The sequence below is a fragment of the Vulpes vulpes genome, chromosome 2, assembly GCF_048418805.1.
Source record: "Vulpes vulpes isolate BD-2025 chromosome 2, VulVul3, whole genome shotgun sequence".
Lineage (NCBI taxonomy): Eukaryota > Metazoa > Chordata > Mammalia > Carnivora > Canidae > Vulpes > Vulpes vulpes.
Window position 1 is genome coordinate 127,799,463 of NC_132781.1, and position 16,077 is coordinate 127,815,539.

Consider the following 16,077-nt stretch of genomic DNA (forward strand, 5'->3'; position numbering starts at 1 on the left):
CTTCTGGAGGTTGGAGAATGAGAATCCATTTTTCTGCCTTTTCCAGCTGCATTCCTTCTGTACCTCACTTTAACCTCCTGCTTCAGTCCACAACATCTCCTGCTTGCTCCTCTGACCATCTTGCTGCCCTCTCATTAGTGCCGTTATGGTTACATTTAGGGATTATTCAGATAATCTCTTCCTCACCAGATCCTTAATTTAATCATATCTCCAAAGTCTCTTTTGCCAGATAAGGGAACACATTCACAAGTTGTAGGGATGAAGACTTGGACATCTTTGTGGGAGGCATTTATTCACTACCACAGAGAATTTTTCATTTACCTTCACAACTAGGAATAGTTGCTGGAAGTACTTTTCGGTTTTGTCCTTCAACTCTGTTCAGTCTTTTTTGTCTCCCCTTGGATGGGAAGCAAGTCAAAACAGGTCCCAGGGGTCATGAGGGGGTAAGTAGAAAAGACCCTGGTATAGAGGTTGTGAGTAGATGCACTCAGGTCTCTTCTTGCTCTTGTGTACCACATTCTCCCTGGGGAGGAAGTAGCAGTAGAGTAGGAGGTCAGTATTATCAAGCAGTGGAGGGTAGATATATTATCTTTGTCCACCTGGAAAGACTTCTCACATGGAGGAGGCCCCATTTCCTCCAAACTGTCCCCTATCTCACACTCTGACCTGGAAAAAGATCTATTTGCTTTATCTACCTAGTGTCCCACTGCACTTGGACAATGTCCAGTTTCCTTCTGTGATCTACACAAAGTCCCACAAGATGAAACTCTTGCCCACATTTCCCACCTCAATTCATTATCTATTCCCCTCCCATCTACTGTGTTCCAATTACATTGGCATGGTTGACAAACAGGAATGTTCATGATTTCAGCAGAACCAACCACTGTTTTTTCTAGTATTGCTTGATGATAGGACATGTCTGCAGTGGTTCAATTAGTCAACTTACATTAGAGTTGTGGTTTCTATAATGTATAGGCTTTCCTTGAAAACAGAAATCTTATCTTAGCAACCAGCCCCCTAAAAGAATTAAAAAATATATATTTATGTGAACTAATACCTTTAGGCCACTCAAGTAGTAGCTAGAGAATATTTGAAAGTCTTCTTCCTTCAGAAACTAATGTATATCTTGCTAAATAATTTTTGCATCATTATCCAATACAGTGTGTCATCAGAGGGTGATAATATTATTATCTTCACTTTATAGATGGGAAGACAATCTAAAAAAAAGAAAGTCAAACCATTTTTAAATGACAGTCCTAAGAACCCATTCTTTCTGATTCAGAGTAGACTACTTTTCCCCTCATGTTCTGGGGCTCAAAGGCTTGAAGATAAATTTATATAGTACACTATAAAGGACAGAAGCAAATAGAAAGGTCCATAAAATGATAAGCAACACAAATTGGCTGTTAATTGAATGTTATACTTAAACACAACTAAAAAAATATATATCACTGTAGGGTTTGGCTTGGCTGAGAGAGGTAGAAGTCAGAAGATGAGAACTTCCCATAGAATCCCAGCCTACTTGACCTACTGTTTTCTGCCCATATGTGCCCTGCACCCTTCATCCACTTCCTGACAGTTTACTTACTCCCTTTCCAACTCCTCACTCTGACTTTGAGGTGAGGAGGCAGCAGCTGAGGCCACTAGGAAATGGGATGGGCAAAAGGGTTCCTAAAACTGTCTTCTCTCCATGCTCTACCCAGTCCTGTCAGCCTTATAAAAGCCATTGATTAATCTTGGCCAGGTAGTCCCTGGAATGCCAAAAGCTAGCTGGCAAGAACAGAGGCTCTTCTTCCAGGGTTTTCAATGGGACAAGCCTTCCTAAAATATTTTCAGGGGTGCCTGAATGTAAATTTTAAAACCAGGACCAGTAGCCAAATGCTATGTTTTCTGTTTCTAATGCCTAGATCATATAGGGGAACATGAACTCTGCTTTCTGACCAACAGGCTCCAAGCCCTACACCATCTTAGGCAGGTCAAAACTTTCTAAGCCTTATTTTTTAAAATCTGTGTAACTAGAAGAATAGTAAAGATGAGTTAAGCTAAATGTAGAATTCAGAGCAGTTTTCTCAGTAAGCTAGAGTTATAGGATTCATCATGTCCACCATCTTGAATATAGTAATGTTCACTAGATATCTGTTCAATAATTGAATAAATGATACATAAAATCAGGATAAATCATGTCATCAACATTGCACACATGAACTCATGTCCTGGCATTCTATTCTCCCTTCTCAGGAATAACTTTAATTTTCAGGACCCAGGTAAATGCTCACTGTGGGGATGATGTGTATTAGCAGTCAGATTCACTAACCTTGCAGGAGGATCCATTAGCTCTTTTTCTAACCAGGCTACAATCATTAATAGATATCAACCAGTATGTAAAAAAATAGTTTTGAATAAAAGAATACCAGTAGTAAGAATATTACTTCACTAAAACTTTGTTTTCAGGGTGCCCAGGGGGCTCAGTCAGTTAAGCATCTGCCTTTTAGCTCAGGTCATGATCCTGGCATCCTGGGATCAAGCCCCACATCAGGCTCCCTGTTTCATGGGGAGTCTGCTTCTCCCTCTCCCTCTGCCCCTCCACCTTGCTCATGTGCTCGCTCTCTCAAATAAATAAAATCTTTTTAAAAATTCTCTTTCCTTTTAATTTATTTATATATATATATTCACATATGTATGTGAGTATAGCATACTGAATTTAATGCTATATAGTTCCTACTGTGGATTGTAATCCAAAAACTTTAAGAGACACTATTTTTGAATGGGCACAGCTTTTTCCCAATTTTCAAAGAGCAATAGTTACTACTGATTGTCTATTTTCCTGACTTTTTGGTTGTGTACTTTGACAAGAGGAAACAGCAACAGTGAGTGTGAATATAAGAACTCAGGGTTTGGGGAAGATTCATGTGCTCAAGCTGCCTTACCTAGGTTAGTAACCACATCCCTTCTTTAGGGAGCAGTGTTAATGGTACATTTAAACTAGTAGAACCACTGAGTGACTGATGCTTAGGCAATTAATGTCAGTGGGGATATGGTCAATGACTGCTTGCTGGCACTGCCAGTGTCCATGTGTATGGCATAGGTTGGACTTCAGAGAAAGATCACAGAACACAATGTTCTCTTACATTCCTTGCCTGGCAAACTACATCTCCAATTCAGCTCCTGACATTTCCTGAGCTGTGTAGGAGTGCTTACTATGCACAAGGAAAGGCTCAAAGCAGCAAGAAAAAAACCTGTGGTGGAGCTAGAAAGCAGGCAAGCATTGGGTGATTACCTATCCTTTGCAAGAAATTAATGACCTTTCCTGGTAATGCCCATAATTATTCCACGCAGTACTCTATTTCACAGATAAGTATTTGTGCTGGTTTGCATTAGATAGACCTAAGAGAATAATAATAACACCCATCTTTCTGGGATTATAAAGAAGGCTAATTAAATTAATATGAAGTTCAGGGTAGTTCGATAATGACAAAAGATGAGCAGCTTTCTCAGGGTAAAGCAGTAGGGCTCAAGAGAAACAGCAATGGCCCAGGAGTCAGAAGGCCTACCATGAAATCCCACTAACCAAACTGTCTCTATGACATACCATAACCTCTCTGAGTTTCAGTGTCCTCATCTGTGAAATGAAAGAATTAGTACAGATCATGGGCCAAAGCTAGGAGAGGGTGCATTATTTAAATCAAATTAAGGGGGCACCTGGGCAGCTCAGTTGGTTGGGCCTCTGACTCTCAATCTGAGCTCAGGTCATGATCACAGGGTGGTGGAATCAAGGGCTTCTTTGGGCTCTGCCCTCAGCAGGGAGTCTGCTTCTCTCCTCCCTGTCTGCCCTCCTCCCCCATGCACATGCTCTTTCTCTCTCAAAAATAAGTAAATATTTTAAAAATAACTAAATAAAATTAAATTAATTGTTTATTTGCTGAAAAAATTTACATGAAGGTACAAAATAGAAAACCCATCAAAATGAGGCAACTCTGACTAAAGCAAAATGGAGTCTAACCCCACCTACATTACTTCTATGGTACACAAAATTCTAAGATGGTCCCCAAGATTCTCAGACCTAGTGTACATACACTTTCTCCTAGTTATTCAGTCAAACATGAACCTGAGTATTGTATAAAGGAATTCTGAGAATATATTTAAGATTCCAAATCCATCAAACTCAAGGGAAATAATTTGAATGGGCCTGACCTAATGATATGAAACCTTCAAGAGTGAGTTTGTTCTGGTTGATGGCCAAAGAGGAAGATAGAGACCTGAAGCACAAGAAAGATTCAACACATCATGGATGGCTTGAAGACAGGGAGGTCATATGACAAGGAATACTGGTAGCCTCTATGAGCTGAGATCAGCCCCCCTGATAGTCAGCAAGGAAATGGGAGCTCAGTCCAAAGACTGTAAACAGAGTGAATTTGAAAATGGACTTTTTTCCAGAGCCCCCAGGGATCTCAGCCCAGTCAACACACTCATTTAGCCTGTGACACCCTAAACAGAGAACTCACTCATGCCATGCCAGACTTCTGACCTACAGAACCTTGAGCTACTAAAATGGACATTGTTTTAAGCTGTTAAATATATGGTAATTTGTCACATGACAACAGAATTCTAATACACTCCCCTCATCCTATGGTGGCTGACAAAGACCTTCATAGAAGGCCATCTACTTAGGAGCCCTTTGGAGACCTCTGAACTGGATTGTCCCTACCATCTCTCCTAGATCCAAGTTCCTATAATTCCCCCATACTACTGCATTCTGAGAGCATCTTTACAGAAATCATATTTGAAGCTGTGAGCTATAGGAAATCTTCATATTTTTTGGTTTAGTGATTAGGAACCATTGGAAAGAAGAGTAAATTGCTAAGCAGTAACTAACTGCATAAACATGGAGCAGGGAAATAAACATTTGTCAGGATTTGTATAGCTGATGATAATGAAAACATTAGTACTCCATAGAAGCAACTTACATATGACACCTGGGTAGGCAGCTGACTATAGGAGTTAATTTACCTTCTACCTAAATCTGTATTCTGAAAGTGCCAGAGGAGTTTCTCCTTTGTTATCCTGGTCATCTCATGAAGGTATTACATTGAGAGAGAGGAGTTGGCCCAAGTAGGCCACTCACACACAGCAAGAATGAGAAGAACTTGGCCTAGGAAGCTGGTGGAGTCCATCTGTATCCGTTGGGTTGTTCCCTTTGAATGTTTTCTGATGCAAAGGAGGAAATTCATGAGTGACTTTAAATCTCACCAGTGTTCCAATGAAAACAGGAATATTGCCTGTGGAAACACTTCCTGACTTGGAAAAATAGTTATGACCTCTAAGACCCTAGTTATCTCATCACGTCTGAATACTCCTTTTGGTGGAACTCCCCTTTATCAATATGGAGAGACAGCATAATAGTAAGGGACAGAAAATTGGGTTTCAATCTTAGCTCTGCATTTAACTAGCTGTATGTCTTAGATAAGTTACATGTTTTTGAGCTTCAGTTTCCTCATCCACAGGAATGAAGAAGAGTGCCTAAGTAACAGCATTTAATTTATACAGTTCTATTGAAAATTACACAATATAACATACACAAAGGATCTCATACAGTAATCAATAAATATCAATATGGTAGGAGAAATTATCATCCTGCCCCTGGCCTTGTACTCATTCCTGCAGAAATTATAGAATGCCTATAATATAGCTAGGACTCTCCTAATAGCCAACATCAATGACCTATAAGAAATAATCATTATTCTCTAGCAATAATTCTCTGGTATGTTAAGAACTGAAAGGTTCTGTTGTAGCACTAAAGTTGAGAAGTTTCTGTAGGTAAAGAGAGACTGCTTTAGAAAGCCTTGACTATCACAGTTGAGTGACAAGAACTTAGCAGTTAAAACAGTTAACAGAAAGCCACTTATATTGTTTAAGAAATAGAGCATGGTAGGTGGAGAGTGCTCTTTGATGACTAATCTCAGGACTCTGAAGCAGCATGCTAGGTGCTCTACTGGGAAGAGTGAAGGCAAGGAAGCAGGGGGAGGTTGCTCTCAAATGTCTTCCAACAAAGGTGAGGGCCTTTTCTAGGGCAGAGCTTCTCAAACTGCAATGTGCACTAAAACCCCCTGGGAATTTTGTAAAAATGAATATCTTGATTGAATGTCTGCATGGAATATCTCCCAAGTGATGCTGATGCAATTGGTCAGGGACTACACTTTGAGTAAACAGGACTTAGATTCCAAGAATCACAGTAGAAATGGAGAGAAAGAGGTGTACACATCAAAGGAAGATTTGATAGAAGTTAGCATTTGATGAAATACCAATACATGCTACAACATGGATGAACTTCCAAAACATTGTGTTCAGAAAGAAGCCAGACACAAAAGAATACACAGTATATGATTCCATTTACATGAAATGTCCAGTAAAAGCAAATGTATAAAGACAGAGAGTAAATTAGTAGTTGTCTAGGCCAAAGAGAATAAGAGATGGCATGAGGCTTTTTAGGAGCTGATAGAAATGTTCCAAAATTAGATAGCAGTGACAGTTGTACAACTTTGCACATGCACTAAAAATAATGGAACTGTGTCTTAAAATAGGTGAATTTTATGGTATGCAAATAAAGCTATTAATTTAAAAATATTTAATAGACAAGTTTGTGTTTGAAGCATAGAAAATAACAGAAAGGATATAATATAAGAAAAAACTAATATGTTAAACCTATGCCACAGATAGGCTAGTCCCTGCTCTCTCTTGTAGCAAGTGTGGAGGGGGCTCAGACCTGAGCTCAAAGGTAACTAGGTATTTTAGACACAAAGCTAAGAAAATCCTTTTAATGGCCCCAAGTCATACCTTGGTTAGAACTACCTTCACTGCAGGGTAATAATCTGGAACATATCAAGGAAAAAGACAGAAATCATTGGATAATTAATGTAATAATATAAATCAATAGCTTATCCATTAATTTTTAAATACTTATTCTATATCCAGATCCCAGTAATATCTGTCAGATTGGAAAACCATGTATCTTGAGGTTTCCAAGCAGAAAATTGTACACAGAAATTGCATTGCTTTTATCACAATCTGTATATTCTAAACCTTAAGATTCTAGATCAGTATGGTCCTGGGACCAGCAGCATCAATATCACCTGAGAATTTGTTAGAAATACAAATTATTGGGTCTCCTTTCTAGACTTGGAGAATGAGAAACCAAGGGTGGGGCCTAGCAATGTGTTTTAATAAGCCTTCCAGGTGATTGCTTACCTGTTAATGTTTGAGAACCACTGTCCTAATAAGTACATTTATCAGCTGCACTTGGGATATATATCAATTCAAAGACTAAAGCTACAGTGCTATAAATGCAGAAGTTATGGCAAATATGAAGCATGAGGGAAACATTTCTATCTTTCCCCATGTATGCCAGTCACCACTGATCAATCCTTGGACAATGAGCAAGGGCAGCAGAAGCCTTGAAATAGTCTTCCTGTTTAAAAGTCTGGGAGGAGACAGTTCCACCAGATGCCCTGTACTAACATGAGATTGGGTGAGGGAGGCTAAAGTAGAAGTTAAGAACCTGATATGGTGTCACTGATTCCCCCAGTCTTAGGTGGCATTTAGGAGAGTCAGAATGTCCTATTGCCCAAAGGGAGGACATGTACTAAAAAACTGGTGGAACAAACAAAGCCTGGAGTTCAAAGAAATAAATTCACAAATTTCCAGTACCTCAAAACCAGAATTAATGGCAAAGTGTCAGATGTTAACACGAGGTCTCAAAAGTCCAGTGGGAAAAAAAAAAAAAAAAAAGTCCAGGGGAATCACCCATGTCTGTTAGAAACCAGTGTAGGTTGCCAGGTGGCCAGAAAGGATAAGGCATATCTCAGGAGAGGTCAGAAAGGACCTAGAGGACTGCTCAAACCAAGGACCCATCTCCCAATGGCCATGTTCAAGAAGAGTAAGCTTCCTTCTACCAAAAGTCATGTAGGGGAAGGAAAGCTAGAAGGGGATTTCCTTGAGAAGAGAGAGAGGGTCCAGATAAGGAATTTGAACTCTGACACACCCCAGTATTTACCCAAAACAGACAGATGTAAACTGGAAGAGATTGGGTTATCTGTGAGACTGTAAGCTAGATAGCAATTTTAGATCAGTTACAGGAAATAAAGTTAAAATTCTTTGGCAAGCATCTGATTTACAGCTGTTCATAAAGCTACCTATTGAAAGGCATGGATTCAAAAACTTTTATTCTTGGATGAGTGCCCCCTGGTCCAGCTAAAACAAATAGGGGTGGGAGGCAGAAGCAAAGGTTGGCCCAGGCCTTGGAGAGTTAACCAGCTCCAGGTTTCAACACGAGGTGCCCTTGTCCCATTTCAGAATGCTTTCCCTTCAGCCTAAAACGTTTCAACAGTTAGTGCCATTTGGTCCAGTCACACACTCACAGCTGGTAACTGGAGAAGTGAACATGTGCTTCCAACATTCACTTTTCATAGAATCATTAGGTCAAAGATCATCTGGCCAAATGCTCTCATTTTACAGATGAGGAAACCAAGGTCAAAGAAGCTAAACTAAGTGTAGAAAGGCTGTAGACAAGGCCAGACCTAGAATCCAAATTGCTCTGACTCCAAATCTACTTCTCTTCCTACCACATCGAACTGTTTACAAACCAGAAGTGATCAATTCCACACACTGTAGCTATATATCAAAAACCCAAAGATTCAAAATAATATCTTTCTTTCCAGTACCTATTTATGTTTGCTTCCTTTCTTCCTGCATTTGTTTTGAGAGATGTTAAGAGTCTTCTGATGAAAAGCTATTCTGAGAGAAACTAAGACAAAGTGTCCATGATCTATGGCTGCCAAAGTTAGCTCCTTCACAGCTGTACCAGCACACTGGAGGCTGTGAGGCAGCCAAGCTGTCTTTGGTGCTGTATTAAGAGGTGTGAGTGCCTGGAATTCTGCAATTCAAAAGGGTCTTCTGGGTGGCAGCTGCCTTCTCAGAGTCTTTGAAGGACCACCCTGGTTTGACTGAAGAAGACTTCACATGTGTCATGGGGCATGACTTTCAAAGAGGGCCAGAATCTGGAGTCTTGACTAGTCTATGGGAATGTGGACAAATCTTACACAGGACTGGGTGACAATGTGGTGGATATCTTATTTCTTCCATCACCTATAGAATTTTGTCTTTAATTTGTATGGGGAAGAAAAATGGAAATCAAAGCACTACCTGTATAACTTAATCCGAAATTCTGGAATGACTATTCAAGACTCAATTCAGTTACTGTGAAATGAATGTCATGGGAACGTGCCTGGCTCAGAGCACCAGTTTGGAAGCCTCCTTGCAATTCTCATCCAAAGTAACCAGAATCTTCCCAGTTGCCCAGAGCAAAGGATCCCCAAACCCCTTCTTTGTCAGAGACAATGAGAGAACCATCTCCTTAAATTACATTTTCAATATTGGTTTTATTGTTGGCTGCTACCATTTGTATGTTTTTAAAATTTTTCTCTCCACACACAGGTTTTGTTCCTCCACAATAACTGGCAGAGTGAACAAACATGGATGATTTTTTTTTCTTTCTTTCTAAAGTATGCCTCTGACTTCTATTGGTTCTAACAGGAGGGAGGCAAATAAATTCAATATAGTTTACACTAAGTCTTGGTTGTTATCTGCTATTAACTTTAATTTTATGATTACTTTTGGCATTGAGGCCATGTGTATCTAGCTCTGCAATTAATGGCAATTCTGAAAACATCTCTACTATCAATTAACATGCTTCAGATTTTCCACATTTTAAGGTGAGAAGATGAACAGTATTATCTTTGTCTAATGGTAAAGTCTGTAGATATTTCAACATCAAAATTTCCTCGGCAAATGCGAATATAGCCTGGTTAATACCCAGAATTTCAATTTAAAATTCTTACATTGGTCTGAACAAAACTGTGAAGTCTTTCTCTCCTCTTATGTAAATATTCTTTCTTCCTTGTTGTCTAGAAATGAAAAAAAAAAAAAAACCCACACATGCACATATCTCAACCCTCTTCTTTTTTCTCTCCTACTGCCTAGGCCCATTACTCTATCCTGTAACACTAAGTGGGCAAGTTGTCCTTAATTTCATCTTACTCCAAGTCCCTAGAAGGAAGTTTGGGAAGGTTGATCTGAGCTGGAAGTCTTAGGGAAAGCAAGCAGTATACATTTGCTCAAGAGGGCAGATTTCCTAGACACAAGTACCTTTATCTGCTCACTTGGGCTGTACTTCTCTATACAGTGTGGAAACCAATGTTTCTGGAGGGTATAGTGGAGCAACTGACAGCTCATAGCCACCAGCAGATGGGCTTCCAGGCATATTCATGCCTCAAGAGCTGAATCCTTGGAATAGATAGTACCATGATAAAGAGCAGAGGAAAAAAAAAAAAAAAAACCCCACCCCAGGATATCAGGGCCAAATCCCCAGTGGTAAAGGGTTACATACCATCATCTGCACTGGTGGCAAATAAGCAGGTGCATTTTACAGAAAGAGTAACATTTGTTTCTAAAAATTCTACTGTTTTTTTCCACAGACAATATTATTTGTACAAGTGAAGCTTTTTTACAAAAAATCTCTACTCTAAATAACTTTCATGTGAGAAACATATACTTAAAGAATTTAGAGATAGATAAGATGTTAGCTCTCATCTAGCTGAGCACTCTCATTTTAACAAAAAGGGAAACTAGGTCTAAAAGCTTAAATGGTCTTCCCAAGTTCCCAGACTAGAGGAGCTATGGTTATAACTAACTATACCTAACTTAGAAGTACAATTTTTAAAATAATTTTAATTATCAATAAAGCAATACATTTTGAGAGAGAGGTAACAAATGATAGCATGCAAAAAGGCAAAATATCATAGCAGTGTTAAAAACAATACAACAGGCCCAAAATGGAGCCCCTTATACTAAATCACTTATGTTTATGCTAAGCATCATGCTGAGACTTATAGTTTCCACTCTCCCAGATGTGGACTCTTAAACCAGTCAGTCACTCACAAATCTTCAGATCAGTACTAGTTAGGTAATCTGACTGACAGACCCCTGCCATCCTCCAGATGAAAATAACTTTGCAATAACTAATACATTTTGCACCTAAAATAACTTCCTTGTTCCTGCTCTCTCCTACCAATGAAAGTCTTCCATTTTGTTTAGCTTTTCAGAGCCCCTTTCTACCTGCTAGAGTGGACACTGCCCAATTCATGAATCACTGAATAAAGCCAGTAAGATCCTCACAATTTACTCACTGAATTTTGGTTTTTAACAGTGGTTAAAGCATAGACAGGCTTTGTGTGGTAAGGAGATCTAATTTTAAGGCTCAGTTCTACTACATATTAATCATGTGTCCTTGGTGGAATTTACCAGACCTCTTTTACCATGTCTCCTCATTTGTAAATATCTGGACAATAGTAGTATAGCAGACAATCAGTAATCTAATCCACTCCTTCCTTATTTGTAACATAACTCTGATCCTGGTGATGAAAGTAAGGGGACAATTCCCAACCTATGGTCCTTGAGGAGGCCTGGGGCAACTTCAATATGTACCAATGCAAATTCCTGAAGAATACTCTCAGTCAATTGCCCAGTCTGGGTATGGGTTTGAAAATGCTTTTCCTCTGGCTCAAAACTGCTCTCTTAACACTAAGTTAAGTTTTTTTCCAGTTTTCTACCTTCTTTCTCCATATTCTTCAGGGAAGCAATGAAGCTTAATTGGCCTGGAAGCCAACCATGGTGGTCCTTTTCTCCTTGCAATGGATGGCTGGTTTAGGCATGGGCATATAAAGCAATTATGTGTACTATCTTGAGAAGTGGGGGCTTCTGGAGAAGATTTATAATAAAAGACTCATTGGGGAAGAAACTGGTTGTTGCCACGTGTGGATGTGATGCAACAGCCATCTCAGGAACATGAGGGGAGCTTGCTTGAGGACCACCTGCCATGTTAACAATGGCAGAGCAAAAAGACAGAAACATCAGATCCTAGTATCTCTGAATTTATCACCCCTGCAGCTACTCTACTATGGGATTTTTAGCAATGTAAAGTAATAAATTTCTTTGTTGTTTAAGGCAGTCTTCTGTTACTTACAGTTGAATCCATCCACACTGGCACAGCAGTACTTATCATTAGCACTTATCATATAGGGTTACTATTAATAGTAAGTGAGAAATGCAGTAGGAGAAATAGTATACATAAACAAGCACCAAAAAAGTAATAAGCACTACTTTCATTGTTGTTGCAGTTATTATTATTATTATTAAAGAATATAAAGTTAAAATAAATATCTCCCACATTTACTCATCCTTTTCTCTAGTAATAAAAACTTGGTAATAATTTCTTGTGTATCATTATGTCTATTTTTAAAAAACAAAAATAAACTACTATATATTTTTTTCAATTCCAAGAGATTTCCTAATAGATAAGTTAATACCCATAGTAATTTGCCAACTTAGATAAGAATTACCTCTAATCCGATAGAGTGTGCTTCACTTAATCTTCCAAAGATTTGGAAATACTGCCTTATAGCTAAAAACATCTGGTTTTTCAAAATCCTCCTTTTAAATGCAGAAGAAAAAAAATGGACAGGTCAAAAGACATAAATAACCAGCATAGCCCTCATGCACATTAAGAGCCAGATGCTAAGAGCTTGACCACCCTGACAGGTGATTTCTGTTAGAACTGAGTTTTATAAGCAACTGAGTGGCAGTTCTTATATGGGACTCAACTGAATGTCTGGATAGCAATGTCTAGATCTGTTTCCAAAGGAATGTCACACTAAGTCAAATGATCATCAGGACACAAGTTGAAGTTCTTATCCTCTAAAGGCCATGCACTATTTCTTATGGTAACCAAGTGGGGCACAGAAATTCAACCAAAGTTCAGGAGACCCAAGAGGAAATCACCAAGCAGGGTGGGTGAGAGGAAGCTGACATTTCCTCCAGAAATGATGGGCAGTCAGAAACCATTTATGACTGATTGAGATTCAGAAAAGTGAGGGTCTAAGAGGATCTTTTCAGATTTCTCTTCCCTTAGACTTTGTAATAACAAACATTTCCTCTGAGCTTGATAGACCATAGAAACATAAAAATGCTTGTCCACTGAAAGGAGTAAGAGAAGTGATTAAAAATTTCCTGTCCGAAAACTTTCTGTTTTTAAAATGTGGGTTGGGAAGCATTTTCTGATACCTCAATGAGAGAAAATCTACTATTTGGGTAGAAATGTGGTGTAATATGACTTTGGAGTTAAGCCAAAAGTTCTTACCCAGCTGTTCATACAAGAAGTTTTTGCCTAAAATGCTGACACCAAGACCCTAAGCAAGCTAACAATTAAATCAGAATCTCTGGGATTGGGATTATGCATATCAAAGAATGTAGTTATTTATGTATGCATATATGAGTTTTCTAAGCTTTTCTAAATCCTGGAGTGAGAATTCACTGAAGTAGGCCCAGAGTTAAATCCTGAATTCCCAAATCTAAATTGTGTGACCATGGACACATTATTTCCTCTCTAGGCCTCAGTCTCCTTTTCTGTAAAGCAGGGATTACAAGAGTATAATAGAGTAAATGATGCATGTGAAGAATTTAGCCTAAAACTCAGTAGGTCATGTCAGGTCCATCCTCCCTATATGGGACTGTCACTGCATTCCTCTGCAGAATGAGGTTAGCACTGGCAGAAAGAACGAGCAGGGTGCTGGGGAAGTTCAATGGGAAGAGAAAGTGCCACTTTCTCTTATCTTGCCCATCAACTGAGTTTGTGAATTCCTGGAAGAAAGCAAGTGTCCTGAAATAGCCACTTTAAATGAATGCATTTGAAAGAATTACACATTGAGGCAAAAAAATTCTTTCCTTCTCTTCTCCCTATTGGCAGTCGCACAAGATGATGAAAGGGCTACCATGCCCTGCTCTGGACCTTGGCCAGCCTGTCACAAATGTCTACAGGCAGTAAACAACCATCAAAGTGACCCCTGACATGAAAGATACAGAAAAGCAAGAAAGACCAGTGTTTACCTGGCATCAAACATGACCAGTGAGGTGCCACTGACAACAGGCCAGGATTTCCATGAGATTTAATGTTGTCTGTCTATTTCTACCATTTTACTTAGGATCTCTGAGAATCAGGGATGATACATTTTTTTTTTTAACAATAGCCCTTTACTGAAAGCCTTCCAAGTACCAGGCATATACATACATGTATAATCTAATTTATTGCATTTAATGTTCACAACATTTAAGGGAGGCATTGCTGTCCCCCACTGTAAAGAGGAGAAATCTAAGGCTTAAGAAGGTGAGTAATTTGCCTAAATTAATATAAGTCTTGAAAATAGCCAACTTTGAATCTAGGTCTTTGGCTTTAAAGATTTTATATCTCAAGCTTAAAAAAGCGCTGGACATATGGTATACCCTAATGTTTGATGAATGAAGGAAGTTGTTTCCTCTGTAAGAAAAGCAGAAGAGCTGGAAGTCAGCATCCATATCACCCTTATAATCCCCTCTAGCCCCTACTGATGTCTTCTGAACCATGATAAGGAATAAATCCACCGAGGGAGAAGCAAGGTTGCTATGGATTTTTGTTTGTTTGTTTTTAGTCAACCTGAAAATATCAGACTTAGTGACTCATAATTTTTTTTGTTAAAGATTTATTTATTTATTCATGAGAGACACACAGAGAGAATCAGATACAGGCAGAGGGAGGAGCAGGGTCTCCATAGAGAGCCCGATGTGGGACCTGATCCTGGGATCCAGGATCATGCCCTGAGCTGAAGGCAGATGTTCAAACACTGAGCCACCCAGGCATCCCAGTGATTCATAATTTTATTTGAAACATGAAGGTAAAACTAACACATATGTATTTGTCTTATCTCCCCAAATTGATTGCACACCCCTGAAAATAGAGTTATGCATAATACAGTTTGCATTAATACACAACTGAGACATATGTGTCATTTTTTAAAAGAGTTCAAGGGCTGGCTAAAATTCTGCTGTGAAACTTGACCTTTTCTCAATGTTTTTTATCCATGTGGAATCAAATTAAAATGAGCATTAAGAACAGCCTAGAAGGGGAGAAGTCACAATTAGTAGCATGAGGCATGGATGTAAAAGGGCAGAGTAGCCCTGCCAACCTCTGAGCTGTGTGATGGTGGAGATTTTAATCAATTTCACATCTGAGTGCCCAGTATCTCTAGCACACCTCACTGGCTACACACCTTCTCTTTTGCTGCCTCCAAAATCCCATCTTTAAAGTTAAGTCAGTTCTACAATAGGGAGAGGGGTAGGAAGAAGAAGCAGGTTACAGTCCATGAACATAGACAAATTTGGAAGCATTAAATCAGAGGAATTTTGCACTTAAAGTTCCTTAGAAAGTACAGAGTCAGGCCTGGTTTCATAGACAAGTGAACTAAGACTTCAAGTCAAGAACTAATATGCTCATGGTCATATAATCAAACTAGCACCAGGGCTGGAACTTGAGGCCTGGCTCCTGGCTCCTCTGCTCTTTTGACTCCCCTAGGCTACCTCTTCGCAAAGTCAGTAAGAAAACAGCCCACAGACTGGCTGGGTACAGACAAGAGGCTGCCCAGGGGCAGAGTGGCAAGGGCAGTGTGGACAAGGAAGCCAAGTGCAGGCTTGCCTAAGATGCTCCACAAGACAGTCCAGTCTGGCCCTTCTGGGATCATGATTTCCCCTGCACACACAAAGTTAGGTCAAGGTCCATTCTCACTGAGATTTCAGGAAGGAGTGGTTTCTGACCATGTGAACTTGTCTTCATTAACTACTATATGGATAAAGTAAATTGATCAACTACAGTCAATAAAACCCCTAAATCCAAGTTTTTAGAAATTGGAGCCCTCCTATTTCCATATAATCAAATCTAGAGAGAAAAAAATGTTTTTCAAATTCTGGACTTCACAAACTAATCAGGAAAAGACATTTGTGATGCCAACACACGCATTTAATTAATCTTCTTTACTGCTTACTACCAACAAAAGAAAAAAGAGGACAAAATTACTCATGTGTAGATGTGAAATCAATAGCTTCATAAGTCTGAAAAAGTAAGAGCTGCACAGAGTATCCAGAAGAAAATAAGCTTTCTTTCCT

The 16,077-nt window shown here is 39.2% G+C and overlaps 1 long non-coding RNA gene across 1 annotated transcript in view; it reads right to left on the reverse strand.

The window, feature by feature from the left end:
* LOC140597942 (uncharacterized) overlaps positions 1 to 16,077 on the reverse strand; it is a 128,950-nt gene that overhangs the window by 26,993 nt on the left and 85,880 nt on the right. The window contains exons 2-3 of the long non-coding RNA XR_012000015.1: positions 1,058 to 1,217; positions 322 to 523 (exon numbers count right to left, since the gene is read on the reverse strand). This is a non-coding gene — a long non-coding RNA (uncharacterized lncRNA). The remainder of the gene's footprint in view (positions 1 to 321; positions 524 to 1,057; positions 1,218 to 16,077) is intronic.